This window comes from Elaeis guineensis, chromosome 6, assembly GCF_000442705.2.
Source record: "Elaeis guineensis isolate ETL-2024a chromosome 6, EG11, whole genome shotgun sequence".
Lineage (NCBI taxonomy): Eukaryota > Viridiplantae > Streptophyta > Magnoliopsida > Arecales > Arecaceae > Elaeis > Elaeis guineensis.
Genome location: NC_025998.2, coordinates 99,541,214 through 99,556,041, shown reverse-complemented (window position 1 = coordinate 99,556,041; position 14,828 = coordinate 99,541,214).

Below are 14,828 nucleotides of genomic sequence, written 5' to 3'. Positions count from 1 at the left end.
TTGCAAGCCGCACACATATCCGGCCTCTAGGAGTCATCCACACGAGCCCACGAATCTCGATCAGAAGTCCTGCTTCAGGAAATCAGCACAGTATGCTAGTACTGCGCTGATCCTTATTTGATGGTTGATCAGATGCCTCCTTCTTCTTGATTTGGACTCTTCCAAAGATGGAAAATAAAAGGAGGAGTTTCAGATCTGAGACACTCTCAGGAAACTCAAGATGGAGGGAGGAAAGATATGAAAACAAAAAACCCTAGAAGAAGACCCTCTTCTTCTTCACGTTTTTCTCTCTAGACACCCTAACTTGTATCTTTTATATCTCCATGACCCAAAGGTTTTTCTCTTTGAATTTTGGATGGCACAAAGGTCTCTCAAATCTCTATCTTCTTCAAAAATTTCATGAAGAAACTCATTTTATACAGAGAGATATGATAGAGTTCTTGTCTAGGTCAAATACCTAGTCAAGGCTTATCCAAACATGGCAAGTTAAGGGGCGCCCAACTCTTGAGCACCTCCTCCATATTTTTGTAGATAGATCATCAAAAAAGGATATACAATGTATACCCTAAAAGCTATAAAAATTTCAAAAAAAATTTGGATAAATTCGGTGCAAAATTGAAAGAGTTTTGGATTTCTAAAACTCTATCTCATAGAATTCGAAATCCAAACTTATTCCTTTTTGATTTGATCCAAACCACCTTCCATGTAAGAAAGAAGAGAGGAGACCTTTTGTGAACGTGGGAGAGACCTGGGAGAGGGCTTTTGTCACACAAAATAAGTGGAGATTGGCGTTGAATAAGAGAGAGGGCGTGGGGAAGGCTTATGTGGCGCAAGGTGGAATCCTAGTCTTACTAGGATTCTATCTTATGACTTGTTTTAATTTGGTTTTTCAAACTAAATCAAACCAAAATTAGATCAACCTAATTAAAATAGGTCTAGATTTAAATCTGATTTAATCTTCTAATCAAATTAGAAATTAGATTGACCCAAGTCCTAGTTGAACTAGGACTAGTTTTTCCTTGCACTTGGCTTATCCAATAAACCAATTGGACTTGATCCAATCAAGCCCAACCAAATCTAATTAAATCATATTTAATTAGACTTAATGTCAGCCCATTGGTTTAATCAAATTACATCAATTAGCAATCGAATTGCTAATCGATCCTCCTGCAATACTTGCACTGGGTTAAATGTCAATCGTATTGATCATTTAACCCTAGAACGATTCTTAATCATTGATCAACCATCCGATCGGATCATGAACTCTAATATGTGTGACCTCATAGGTCCAAACCTAAGTCGGTAGCACAGGAATAAATTTTTGTACCAATCGAAGTGACCATCTAGCAATGGTACCCGACGATCGGATAGGTCGAATGTGTAGAACAACATCCTTAGAACCCATGCGGATATAGTTTTCATATAATTCATCCCCTTGACCAAAATGATCATAGGACACCCTAGAGTTCAACTGTCAACTCTGATCAGGTTGTCCACATTGTATTTCAAAATATCAAATCCATCTGATGGATTACCCTGGCCAAGGTTTTGCTAAATTGAAATACAGCGACTCATTCTTCTCCAACTCTTGGAGTGGTCAATCCCATCTCGATCACAGTCTGACTTCGCAAGTACTTGACTGTGCCCAGAAGCCTTCCATCTCTGAATTAGAAATTCAGTTAGTCCAGTACCAAAGCACAGTGAGTTGCTTGCAAGTCACTGAGGCGATCTCAAGTCTAAGGGACACTTATACCTATATCCCATCAGAGACATTTTTGACAGCTGAATGCTCTGGAGTTGGTCACGTTCAATGATGATGTACCCTTATATCTCACCTATATGCCATACCAGTATCTCCACACTCCTTGGTTAAGAGGACAACCAACCCATATGGCCTACAGCGACCTATGCTTGATAGAAGCTGTCGTCCTTATTAATAGCTTATCATTTGGTCGTGAACAGTTTTAAGGACTAATCGATAAATCCTCTCTTTATCGAACTTAAATAGTCCTAAGGACTTCATCATAACAACGGAGTTCATTAGAAGATGAAAGCTTATGATTAAGATACCAAATATATTTTATTTATTAACAAATCAATTACAATACTTGGTTGCTCAACCGTCAACAGCTTGACGATTGGCTTTTTGGGACACATTTCCCAACACCAAAATCCATACTTGGTTGGCATACATGAAGTCTATTTCGGATTTCATGATATTTAACCATTTGTCAGAGTCACTACTCATGACAGCTTCCGAATAGATCGTAGGTTCATCATTCTCAATGATGTGGGATGTATTGTCATTCTCAATGACAAATCCATACCTGAGTGGTACATTATGTACTCTACATGACCTTCAAAGAGGAGGTGTGTGAGTGACTATGCCTCAACAATGGGCACATCTAGTTCAGAACCATTTTGTGAATCCTGAATGGATTGTAGATTTTGAACTTTCTCAAGTTCGACGGGCCTCCCACTGCCTCCTTCTTGGATAAACTCTTTCTCTAAGAAAATGGAATACCTACCAACAAACATCTTTTGTTGAGTAGGATTATAGAAGTAGTATCCTATACTCTCCTTGGGATAACCTACAAACTTATATTTTTCTGATCTAGCATCCAGCTTATGTCCATCAACATTTTTCACATAAGCTGGGCAATCTCAAATCTTAAGATGCTTAAGATTGGATCTTTTGCCTTTCCATATTTTATATGGAGTACTAGAAATAGATTTCAAAGGCACTTTATTTAAGATATACACTACAGCCTCGAGAATGTATCTCCAAAAAGATATCGAAAGATTTGTGAAACATATCATGGACCGCACCATATCTAATAAGGTATGATTTTTTCTTTCCGCAATTTCATTTAATTATGGAGTAAAAGGAGGTATCCATTGAGAGAGTATTTCATTTTATTTTAAATAATCAAGAAACTTACTAGACAAGTATTCTCTTCCTCGATCTGATCGAAGAGTTTTAATACTTTTACTGATTTATTTCTCAACCATTCTTCGATACCCTTTAAATTTGTCAAAGGCTTTGGATTTATATTTCATTAAATACACATATCTAAATCTAGATCTATCATCAGTAAATGTGATGAAGTAAGAGTATCCTCCTCTGGCTTGAGTCGACATCGAACCACATACATCAGTATGTACAAGATCCAATATGTCACTCGCCCTTTCTCCATGTCCAGTAAATGGAGTCTTGATCATTTTTTTCATGAGATAAGATTCATAAATTTCATATAATTCATAATCATAAGGATCAAAAAAATTATCTTTGTATGATTTGTTAATCCTTGACTCATTTATATAGTCAAGTCGGTAGTGCCAGAAGCATGTGACATTCACATCCTCTTTCTTTTTTTTCTTTATATTATCAATATGAAATACATTATTATTAAGTGAAAGAAACAAAAGACCATTATCAATAAAAGCACTTCCATAATACTCGTTAGAAAAGTAAATAGAACAACCATTATTTTTTACATTTTTTTCAAAATCTTGTTCCCATAACAATGATACTGAAATAATATTTCTAACAATATTAGAAAAATAATAACAGATTTTCAGTTCCAAAATTTTGTCCAAAGATAACTTTAAAATCCTGGTTCCTACGGCTTCGGCCTGAATGTATTCTCCACTAGCGCCGAACAGCTTGAAGTCACCATTATTCAGACTCTTTATTTTCTATAGATCCTACAATGATTTGCAAAAGTGTGAACCACAGACGATATCCAATACCTAAGAATCTGATATTGAAGTACTCAATGATAAATTGATTTGTATCATATACAAATCTTTAGCAATATTTGCCGATTTCACAGTTGCAAGGTACTCCTTGCAATTCCTCTTCCAGTGGCCCTCTTTGCTACATTGTTAACAAGTACCTTTGGCAGAGATTTTCTTCGCTTTCTTCTTGGAGATGCCAGCCTTAGGGTTCATCTTTTTCTTTGAACCCTTCTTTGCCTTCTTCTTGCTGATCTTATCAATATGAAGGACCTGAGTCCTTTCACCCTTAAAATGGCTCTCTATTGTTTTCAACATATTCAACAGTTCAGGCATGCTTATGTTCAGTTTGTTTATATAATAATTAATAACAAATTGAGAGAAGGAGTCAAAGAGAGACCGTAGGATGAAATCCTAGCTCGGTTCACCATCCATGGAAAAACCTAGCTATCCCAGATGAATGATCAAATCAATCATCTTCAGGACATGCATTTGCACGGAGATGCCTTCAGTCATGCAGGCATGAAACAACTGCTTTGATATCTTATATCGAGTAGTTTGACTTTGTTCCCCATAAAACTTCTTAAGATGAAGGAGTATAGAGGGAACATCCATATCCTCATGCTACCTGTTGGTGCAAAAATCTGCTCGCACCGGAGAAGCTGGAGTCGAGGAAGTCGCGGTCGCCGCCGGGACCTGCAAAGGAAGTCTAAACCAGAGGTGGGGTTGCTCCGGCAAGACCCTCCGACGCTCAAGTCAGTTCTCTGCCTCAACAAGAATGGAGTGCTCGAACGGAGAATTTAGCAGAGCTTTTAGATGAAAGATGAAAGCTTACAGAATAACGTATCTGGAGCCCCCTTTTATAGGTGGAGGGGGCAGTAGCCTGACAGCGACATCTGTAACCGTCTGGCAGTGGGCTGCCCAGGGTCAGGCGGAGTTTGCTGCGAAGAGTAGTGGAGTGGACCCGTGGCTATCACCGGGGTGTGCCACGTGGAGTCTGTCGTGGGGAGTAGAGCGGCATCTGTTGTCACGACTTGCCAGCGGATGGGAGAATCGTGCGGTATCCGTCACAGGAAGTGGAGCAGGATCGTTGCCATTATTGTGGCCTGCCAGGGAGTAGTGGAGCTACACGGAATCCGTCGTAGGAAGTGGAGCAGAGCTGCGACCGTTACTGCAGCCTGTCGGGGAGTGATGGAGCTGCGCGGAATCCGCTGCAGGAAGTGGAGCAGGATCGTGGCCGTTATGGTGGCCTGCCAGGGAGTGCAGATCCGTCGGCTGAAGTTCGACAGCGGTCAGAGTCCGACTCCCGTAGGGGTCCGGGCGGAGTCCTCCTTGCGGTTGGGGTCGTGGGTGGAGCCCGGCTCCCGTAGGAGTCCGGACGAAGTCTGTCTGCAGCCATTGGAGTCGAGGACGAAGTCCGACTCCCGTAGGAGTCCGGGCAGAGTCTTCCTGCAATTAAAGTTAAAGGCGAAGTCCGACTCCCGTAGGAGTCCGGACAAGGCTTACCGGCAGCTGATGTTGAGGACGGAGCCTGGCTCCTATAGGAGTCCGGGTGGAGTCTACTTGCAGTTGAGGTTGTTGGCAGAGTCTGGCTCCCGTAGGAGTCCGGACGAAGTCTGTCTGCAGCCGTTGGAGTCGAGGACGAAGCCTGGCTCCCGTAGGAGTCCGGGCGGAGTCTTCCTGCAATTAAAGTTAAAGGCGAAGTTCGGCTCCCGTAGGAGTCCGGACAAGGCTTACCGGCAGCTGATGTTGAGGACAGAGCCTGGCTCCTGTAGGAGTCTGGGCGGAGTCTACTTGCGGTTGAGGTTGTTGGCAGAGTCCAGCTCCCATAGGAGTCCGGACGAAGTCTGTCTGCAGTCGTTGGAGTCGAGGATGAAGCCTGGCTCCCGTAGGAGTCCGGGCGGAGTCTTCCTGCAATTAAAGTTAAAGGCGAAGTCCGGCTCCCGTAGGAGTCCGGACAAGGCTTACCGGCAGCTGATGTTGAGGATGGAGCCCGGCTCCTGTAGGAGTCCGGGCGGAGTCTACTTGCGGTTGAGGTTGTTGGCAGAGTCTGGCTCCCGTAGGAGTCCGAACGAAGTCTGTCTGCAGCCGTTGGAGTCGAGGATGAAGCCCGGCTCCCGTAGGAGTCCGGGCGGAGTCTTCCTGCAATTAAAGTTAAAGGCAAAGTCTGGCTCCCGTAGGAGTCCGGACAAGGCTTACCGGCAGCTGATATTGAGGACGGAGCCCGGCTCCTGTAGGAGTCCGGGCGGAGTCTACTTGCGGTTGAGGTTGTTGGCGAAGTCCGGCTCCCGTAGGAGTCCGGACGAAGTCTGTCTGCAGCCGTTGGAGTCGAGGACGAAGCTCGGCTCTCGTAGGAGTCCGGGCAGAGTCTTCCTGTAATTAAAGTTAAAGGCGAAGTCTGGCTCCCGTAGGAGTCCGGACAAGGCTTACCGGCAGCTGATGTTGAGGACGGAGCCCGGCTCCTGTAGGAGTCCGGGCGGAGTCTACTTGCGGTTGAGGTTGTTGGCGGAGTCCGGCTCCCATAGGAGTCCGGACGAAGTCTGTCTGCAGCCGTTGGAGTCGAGGACGAAGCCCAGCTCCCGTAGGAGTCCGGGCAGAATCTTCCTGCAATTAAAGTTAAAGGCAAAGTTCGACTCCCGTAGGAGTCCGGACAAGGCTTACCGGCAGCCGATGTTTAGGATGGAGCCCGGCTCCTGTGGGAGTCCGGGTGGAGTCTACTTGCAGTTGAGGTTGTTGGCGGAGTTCGGCTCCCGTAGGAGTCCGGACGAAGTCTGTCTGCAGCCGTTGGAGTCGAGGATGAAGCCCGACTCCCGTAGGAGTCCGGGCGGAGTCTTCCTGCAATTAAAGTTAAAGGCGAAGTCCGGCTCCCGTAGGAGTCCGGACAAGGCTTACCGGCAGCTGATGTTGAGGATGGAGCCCGGCTCCTGTAGGAGTCCGGGCGGAGTCTACTTGTGGTTGAGGTTGTTGGCGAAGTCCGGCTCCCGTAGGAGTCCGGACGAACCTTACCGGCGGTTGACGTTGGCGACGAAGCCCGGTTCCTGTAGGAGTCCGGGCGGACCCCCTGGAGCTGATTCTGCTGAGGACTTCGGCTGTGGGTATTTTATACCCAACACCAGTCCCCCTACTTCTGAGTTTGAATTTCGAACGAAGAAAGTACAGAGAGAGATGGGCACAGTCGAAACCGTCCCCTCGAATCCTGTGCACTGCCGCCCCCGGATATTTTGGCATTAAATGTGCGCGTGCTGGAGTCTTTTCGGATCGGGGCGATACGAAGCGACCCTTCGAAATTCTTGCCGGTACACAGGCCCAGGTACGGCACCATAATGGCCCTGCTGATTCATCAGCCGCTTTTAGCCGCCTGCCGAGGGGAGTGGGACACGTGCCGGGTGTGGACTGGCTTGGGGGGATTCGTGATCATTATGGCGTCAGATCCCAGGGTCTATTTAAACCTGTCCTCCCACCTTTAGGTGCCCTATTCTATTCCAGAGTTTCTATCAGTGTCTGCCTTCTCTTCGAGAGCCCTGTTTCAGTGGGCATCTTCTCGAGCCATAGGTGTCTTCCAAATCGTCTCTGTCTTCGTCCCTCTGGTCCCTCAGAGCGATATAGGTTAGTTCCAGCACCTTCAACCTTCTTTCCACCGCCTAAGGACTTCTTCTCTGTCATTATTTTTTTGCATCCCTCCGAGTTAGTTTTCTGTGGCCTCTCGTCCCCCATTCTGTCCGTCTTCTTAGGGACCTTTAGAGCCCTCCTTCGAAACTACTCGAAATGTCGTCCGGCTCTTCCACTCCCTGCAGTTCTGGGAGCACTTCCGCCTCAAACCCCCAGGTCCCCTGCTCTGTAGACGAACCCGCATCTGGGGCTGGGCTCCGCCCAGTTTTTCCACCGGGTGCCATTCCATGTTCTCTGACCTCGGAGGAACTCCTTCTGATAAGGGTTCAGTATGGAGTTCCTCCGAAGTACGACCTGGAGCTGCCTGGCCCTTCTGACCGGGCCAGCACCCCCCCATCTGATCGTTTTTGTCTGTACCAGGAAGCATTCCGTGCCGAACTCCGGCTTCCGCTTCCTTCCTTTGTTGTTGCCCTCTTCCGCTTCTTAGACATCTCCTTGGCTTCCGTGGCCCTGAATTCTTTTAGGTTTTTGATAGGATTTCTCTCCCTTTGCCACATAGTCGAGGTCCAACCGTCCCTCTCCCTGTTTAGGCACTTCTATACTTTCAAGCGCCATCCTTCGGTGAAGGACTGGTGGTACTTCTCCCCCCAGTTCAGCAAGAAGGGGTTGCTGAAAGGCGCCCCTTCTTCAATCCACAATTGGAAGGGGAAATAACTCTTCGTTCACTGCCCGACCTTGAGACTGGGCCTGCCCCCTTGGGGCTCTCTGAGGGATTCTGTCCGCCGGGCCCCCAGCCTGGGGGAGGATGACCTCCAGGCTGCCCGGAAGCTTCTAGCTTACTCCGCTCCTTCCCTTCCCAATCTTCTGAGGGAGCAATTTCTTTTCAACATCGGCCTGAGTCCCCAGGATCCAGCGAGTATTCATCTTTTACCTTATCTTCTCTTTTCACGCCTTTCTCCTTTCTCTTTTTACCTCTTCCTCCTTCTCTCTCTCTTTCTCCTCTGTTTCTTTCTCTCTTTCTTCCCTTTTCTTCTCTCTTTTCTTCTCTTCTTTTTTTTTTTTTTTTGGCTCTTTGACTGATTGGTTTGCTTCTTTTTCTTCTTTCCTTTTCTCTCTCTCTTTTTCTCTTTTTCTTCTTTTTTTCTTCTTTTTTTTTTTTTAGGAATGGACGTCGAAGCAGCGCGGATGCTAGCCAGGGGCCTTAGGGCCCACAAGAGAAAGGGCGCTGCGACCTCCGGATCGACGAAGAGGGCCAGGGTGGAGGAGTCGAGCTTAGCTGCACCCGTCCAGGTGGCCTCGGCCATCGACATTCCCTCGGATGCCGAGCCAACGGCTCCCCGGGCCTCCTCGAGGAGTCCGCCGACTGGGGCGCCCACCGTGGAAAAAAGAAGGAAATCGGTGGCCCGCAGGGTGAGTAGCCGCCGAACTACTGTGGACGAGTCCCTCTGCTCCGAAGAGGGGTCAGAGAATCCCTTCAACGATAGGGACTTGATCAGGCGGCTGATCGACGGCTGCATTCTGCCTGACGTCGTTGAGAGGATCGACCGTGCCGATCCTGAGCAGCGGGCCTGGGACTCTTTGGGGTCTTTCCTTGAGGTAAGTGGATCTTCATTTACACGGCTATTCGGCCTTTGTTCTAATTCCCTAGCCACCCTTGCAGATTGGGCACCAGCTCCTCGCCTATATCGAGGCGGTGAGCCGCACGAGGAGGGACATCCTCTAGGTGGAGGAATGCTGTCAGGCCGAGGTTGCTCGCCTCCAAGCAAAGACGGCCGAAGTAGCCGCCCTCCAGGAGGCCCTGGAAAGAGAGAAGCGAGCCCGAGAGGAGGAGAGGAAGATCTTGGAGGAATCGATGAGGAAGGCGGAGGCCGAGGTCGCCAACTTGGTCGAGCAAACTCCGGCCCTGGTCTCGGAGGCCAGAGCCCTTGCGATAGAGGAATTCAAGGCCTCCGCGGAGATGAGGGATCTGAAGGTCCAATTTGGCCAGGAAGCGTTCATAAAGGGGTTCGAGCTCTGCCAAGAGAAGGTGGCCAGAAAATTTCCAGAGCTCGACCTCAGCTTCCTAGGCGAGGAGTCTGAAGACGAGACCGATCCCTCGCCAGCCGCCACTGCCGTCGCAGTCCCCTTGCCGGGAACGCCGAGTTCTCCAACCCCCGCCCCCGAGGTCTGAGACCTCCGATCTTGTACCTTTATTTCATCGTAATTTTTCTTTTCTGTTTGTCTTCAAAAATCATCCAATCAATAAAGTTGAATTTCTTGTTGCGGACGGCTTCTCCTCCCCCCCTCCTTCTCTCTGTTCTCCTTCCTGCAATGAGTCATGCTTTGACGCTTTTGCCTTCCGATGGCAGTGTCCTGCAGAAGCACTCCCCCTGCCCCTGGGGGTCCTGCTAAAATCGACGATCCAGCGGCTAAAGAAGGAAGTCCTTCACCTGACAAAGAAGTTAAAGAAGATGGAAGGCGAGCTCCACCGATTGAGAGAAGGTCATTCTGAAGCCACCGCTGAGGCCACCCACTTTCGGAATCTCCACGTGAAGGGGATCATGGAGTATAGCCGTAGGAAGGCGGACTTCGCGAAGGAACTCGAGGAATGCAAGAAGAGCACCAGCGATCGAATTTGGGCCCAGGCCGCCAGGATTAGCGCCCTCAAGGTGGAACTATCAGCTGCGAAGGGGAAGATCGGCCAGCTGGAAGGAAATTCATCCCGACTCTTGGCCCGAGTCGACGGTGACCAGAAGTGGTCGAAGAAGGTCTCCAACCTTCAGCAGCAGCTTCAGGACGTCGAGGTGAGCCACGACGTGCATCGGGCTAGCTGGCGCAGGCAGGTGGAAGAATATAAAGGGAGATTCAGGGCGGCGACCGATGAAGTCGTCCGTCTCCAGAGGCAGCTGGCTAGCAGGGCATAGCTTACTTCCGCTCGAGATTCTGATGAGCTCCAAGCCCTAAGAGGCACCATTGAGGGGATTTCTGTCTCCCTCGGGGAAAAGACAGCTGAGCTGCAACAACTGAAGATCCAACTGGCGTACGAGCAGCGGGCCGTCGCGGATGCGGAGGCGGAATCTGAGGTCTTGAGGAAGAGGCATCGAGAGGCAGAGGCCGAGAGCCAGCAACTTCGTCGGGCGCTCCAGGACGCGCTGCAGAAAAGGAGAGAGCTAGAAGAAGAAATTGAGAATCTAAGGCAGTCCTGGTTAAGGGATGGAGTAGATAATTCTAGGTCGGAGGGAGCCGGGCCTTCTTAGAGCTCTTTTCGTCTTTCTGTCTTTTCATGTATTTACTTCCCTTTTTGTCGTTTTACCTTTCTTTCCTTGGCCTTTCGGGCTTTGTAGCGTGTATATCGAAAATGGAATGAAAAGGGTGTTTTGTGTTACCTCGTCTGCGCGTTGCGCTAAATTGCCGTTCGCCGAACTTCTCTTGTCGTTTGACCTGTCTGGTGTAGACGTCATTGGGGGGTGCCCGGTCGTCGATGCGTTAACTCACCTTTCTCGTCGTACATGGCCGCAAGCCCGAGCTTGACCGTTCGGGCTCCGCATTACTTCGGGGATGTCATTGTCTTCCTAAGCGGTGTCGAAAGTCTTTTCAGAGGTCGGGGGTGTTCGGTAGGAAACCCCCATTTCAGTTGAGATGAAGTCCTTTTTTTGGTGCGGTTCATCCTTCATCTGTTCCCATCATAATTCATCATCCTTTCTTTTTAATTTTCCTCCCCTTCTCAGAGTGAGGGCCCTCCCCCACTTTTCGCGGGGTTGCATAGAAGCGAGGAGGTGCCGCTGAGGGGCTTTTTTCTTTCATCCGATCTTGTTGGGCGGCCAGGTTTCGCCACCATCAGCCCTTGCTGCAGAAGTCGCGAGTGGAGCCCGGCTCCCGTAGGAGTCCGGGTGGGGTCTTCCTTGGCGTCGTGGATGGAGCCCGGCTCCCGTAGGAGTCCGGGTGGAGTCTGGAGTCCGGGTGGAGTCTTCCTTGGCATCGTGGATGGAGCCCGGCTCCCATAGGAGTCCGGGCCTTCCACTTTGCTCGAGCCAGGGCGAGGTTCTCCTTCCATTCCCGGCTTGGCTGTGAGGGCGCGTTAGGGCACTGTAAGGCCTCTCCCCCCATCCGATCTAAAAGAACCGGGCCTTTGACTTTGCTCATGTCAGGATGAGGTTCTCCTCCTGTTCCTGACATGGCTGTGGTGGCACATTAGGGTGCTGTAATGCCTCTCCCCCCATCCGGTCTAAAAGAACCGGGCCTTCGACTTTGCTCATGTCAGGATGAGGTTCTCCTCCTGTTCCTGACATGGCTGTGGGGGCACATTAGGGCGCTGTAAGGCCTCTCCCCCCATCTGATCTAAAAGAATCGGACATTCGACTTTGCTCATGTCAGGACGAGGTTCTCCTCCTGTTTCTGACATGGCTGTGGGGGCACATTAGGGCGCTGTAAGGCCTCTCCCCCCATCCGGTCTAAAAGAACCGGGCCTTTGACTTTGCTCATGTCAGGACGAGGTTCTCCTCCTGTTCCTGACATGGCTGTGGGGGCACATTAGGGCGCTGTAAGGCCTCTCCCCCCATCCGGTCTAAAAGAACCGGGCCTTTGACTTTGCTCATGTCAGGACGAGGTTCTCCTCCTATTCCTGACATGGCTGTGGGGGCACATTAGGGCGCTGTAAGGCCTCTCCTCCAATCCGATTTTGAGATAGTCGGACTTTCATTTTAGGTATGTTAGGACGGGGTTCTCCTCCGTTCCTAACATAACTTTGCTTCAAGCATTTGGAGGGGTCATATCCAGTCGTAATAAATCCATGCCAGATGGGAAGAGTACGTCAAGTAGAAAAAAATTTAGATTCAAGGTGAAATCGTAAGTGATACATTTACAGATTTTCTGAGTTCCACAGTTGCGGGTGGTCCGCTCCTCCTTGAGGCCCTCCGGTGATGGAGTCGATGGTCCCGATGGGAGGCCGATCCTCGGGTTGCTCCTCCCTTCTTGGCGGTTCAGGCTGCGGAAGGGCCCTTGGCCGATCTCCTCTACCCTCAGGCCTGCGTCGGATGAACCTGTCGAGTCGACCTCGCTGAATGAGCTCCTCGATCTCGTCCCGAAGCTGGATGCATTCCTCTGTGTCGTGGCCGTGGTCGCGGTGGTAGAGGCAGAACTTGTTGGGGTTGCACTTCCCGGGGTGTGTGCGCATCCTCTCCGGCCTAGGGAGCTGCTCCCCGACCTCCATCAATACCTGGGCCTTCGAGGCGTTGAGGAGGGCGTAGTTGCGGAATCTCCCTGGTGGGGAACCCTGCCGAACCCCGCGATCCGGGCTTCTCTGCCTGCACGCCCGGGGTGGAGTATGGGCGCGCTTATGGCCAGGAGGGGATCGAGAACGCAGCCGGGCTTCCTTTGGCCTTTTTTCAATTGCGGGCTTACTCGAGTCTCCCGCTTGCCGCTCCCTCATCGTCTCTTCATCCTTCATTTTGAAGGCTTCTTCCGCTCGGGCGTACCCTTTGGCCCGGGCCAGCAAATCAGCAAAATCTCTGGGATACTTCTTCTCCAGGGAGAACAAAAGATCATTCTTCTGAAGGCCACCCTTCAGGGTGGCCATTGCGACTGATTGGTCCAAGTTCCTGACCTCCAGCACCGTGATGTTGAAGCGGTTGATGTAGGCCCGAATGGACTCCCCTTCCCTTTGCTTGATGTTGATGAGGGATTCCGAACCCTTCCGGGGGCGCCGGCTGCTGACAAAATGGGCCACAAATTGGTGGCTCATTTGATCGAAGGAAAAGATGGTACCCTGTTTCAAAGCCGAGTATCAGTTCCTCGCCGCTCCCTTCAAGATGGATGGGAAGGCCCGACATAAGATGGCATCAGAAGCACCATGAAGCAGCATCATCGTCCGGAAGGCTTCCAGATGATCAACCGGGTCCGAAGTCCCATCGTAGCTTTCGAACTGGGGAAGCTTGAAGTTTGGCAGGATTGGTTCCTGCATGATCATTTGGGAGAAGGGAGGGTCAGTACAAATATCCTCACCATAAGCAGGGGGTGCATGGCGGAGTTCTTCGATCCGTCGGTTCATCTCCTGGAGCCTCTGGTCCAGGAAATCCTCTCGACTTCGAGTCTCGAGGGTCCTTTGGCAGAACGGGGGTTAGGGATCTTCCAGGGGTGGAGTCGTGGTCCGATTGAGGGCTCTCTACCCTTGGGTTCGTTTTCCCAGAAAGGACGGGGCGGCTGGCCCAGGTGGCCCGCCCCGCCGTCGGATTCTGGTGTTCCGGGGATGCCCTTTTCGGGCGTACCGATGCCTGCGGCTGCTGCTGCTGCATAGCTTGCACAGCCTCGGTGAGGCCTCTGACCTGCTGCGCCAGCAGGTCAAACTGCTCCACGTCGACCGCCGCCATCGGAGGAGGAGGAGGAGGTTGAGAAACAGGAGGGGAGGCCGGAGCCTGGGATCTGGCCGCGGAGGCTGTGGACCGTCGCGTGGATGCCTTGCGAGGAGGCATCAAGTATTGATCCCGTGGGGGAAACAAGGAGTGGGTGTCGGAGGAGACGATCGGGGGTGGCTCCATTGAACGCTCCTTCAAGAACAAGGGTATCGCGAAGACACAGGCCCCTTCCTCTAGCGCCAATCCTGTTGGTGCAAAAATTTGCTCGCGCCGGAGAAGCTGGAGTCGAGGAAGTCGCAGTCGCCGCCGGAACCTGCAAAGGAAGTCTAAACCGAAGGTGGGGTTGCTCCGACAAGACCCTCCGATGCTCAAGTCAGTTCTCTGCCTCAACAAGAATGGAGTGCTCGAACGGAGAATTTAGCAGAGTTTTTAGATGAAAGATGAAAGCTTATAGAATAACGTATCTGGAGCCTCCTTTTATAGGCGAAGGGGGCAGTAGCCTGACAGCGACATCTGTAACCGTCTGGCAGTGGGCTGCCCAGGGTCAGACGGAGTTTGCTGCGAAGAGTAGTGGAGTGGACCCGTGGCTATCACCGGGGTGTGCCACGTGGAGTCGGTCGTGGGGAGTGGAGCGACGTCTGTTGTCACGACTTGCCAGCGGATGGGAGAATCACGCGGTATCCGGCATAGGAAGTGGAGCAGGATCGTGGCCGTTATTGTGGCCTGCCAGGGAGTAGTGGAGCTGCGCGAAATCCATCATAATTAGTGGAGCAGAGCTGCGACCGTTACTGTGGCCTGTCGGGGAGTGATGGAAATGTGCGGAATCCATCGCAGGAAGTGGAGCAGGATCGTGGCCGTTATGGTGGCCTGCCAGGGAGTGCAGATCCGTCGGCTGAAGTTCGGCAGCGGTCAGAGTCCGGCTCCCGTAGGGGTCCGGGCGGAGTCCTCCTTGCGGTTGGGGTCGTGGGTGGAGCCCGGCTCCCGTAGCAGTCCGGACGAAGTCTGTCTGCAGCCATTGGAGTCGAGGATGAAGCCCGGTTCCCGTAGGAGTCCGGGCAGAGTCTTCCTGCAATTAAAGTTAAAGGCAAAGTCTGGCTCCCGTAGGAGTCCGGACAAGGCTTACCGGCAGCTGATGTTGAGGACGAAGCCCGG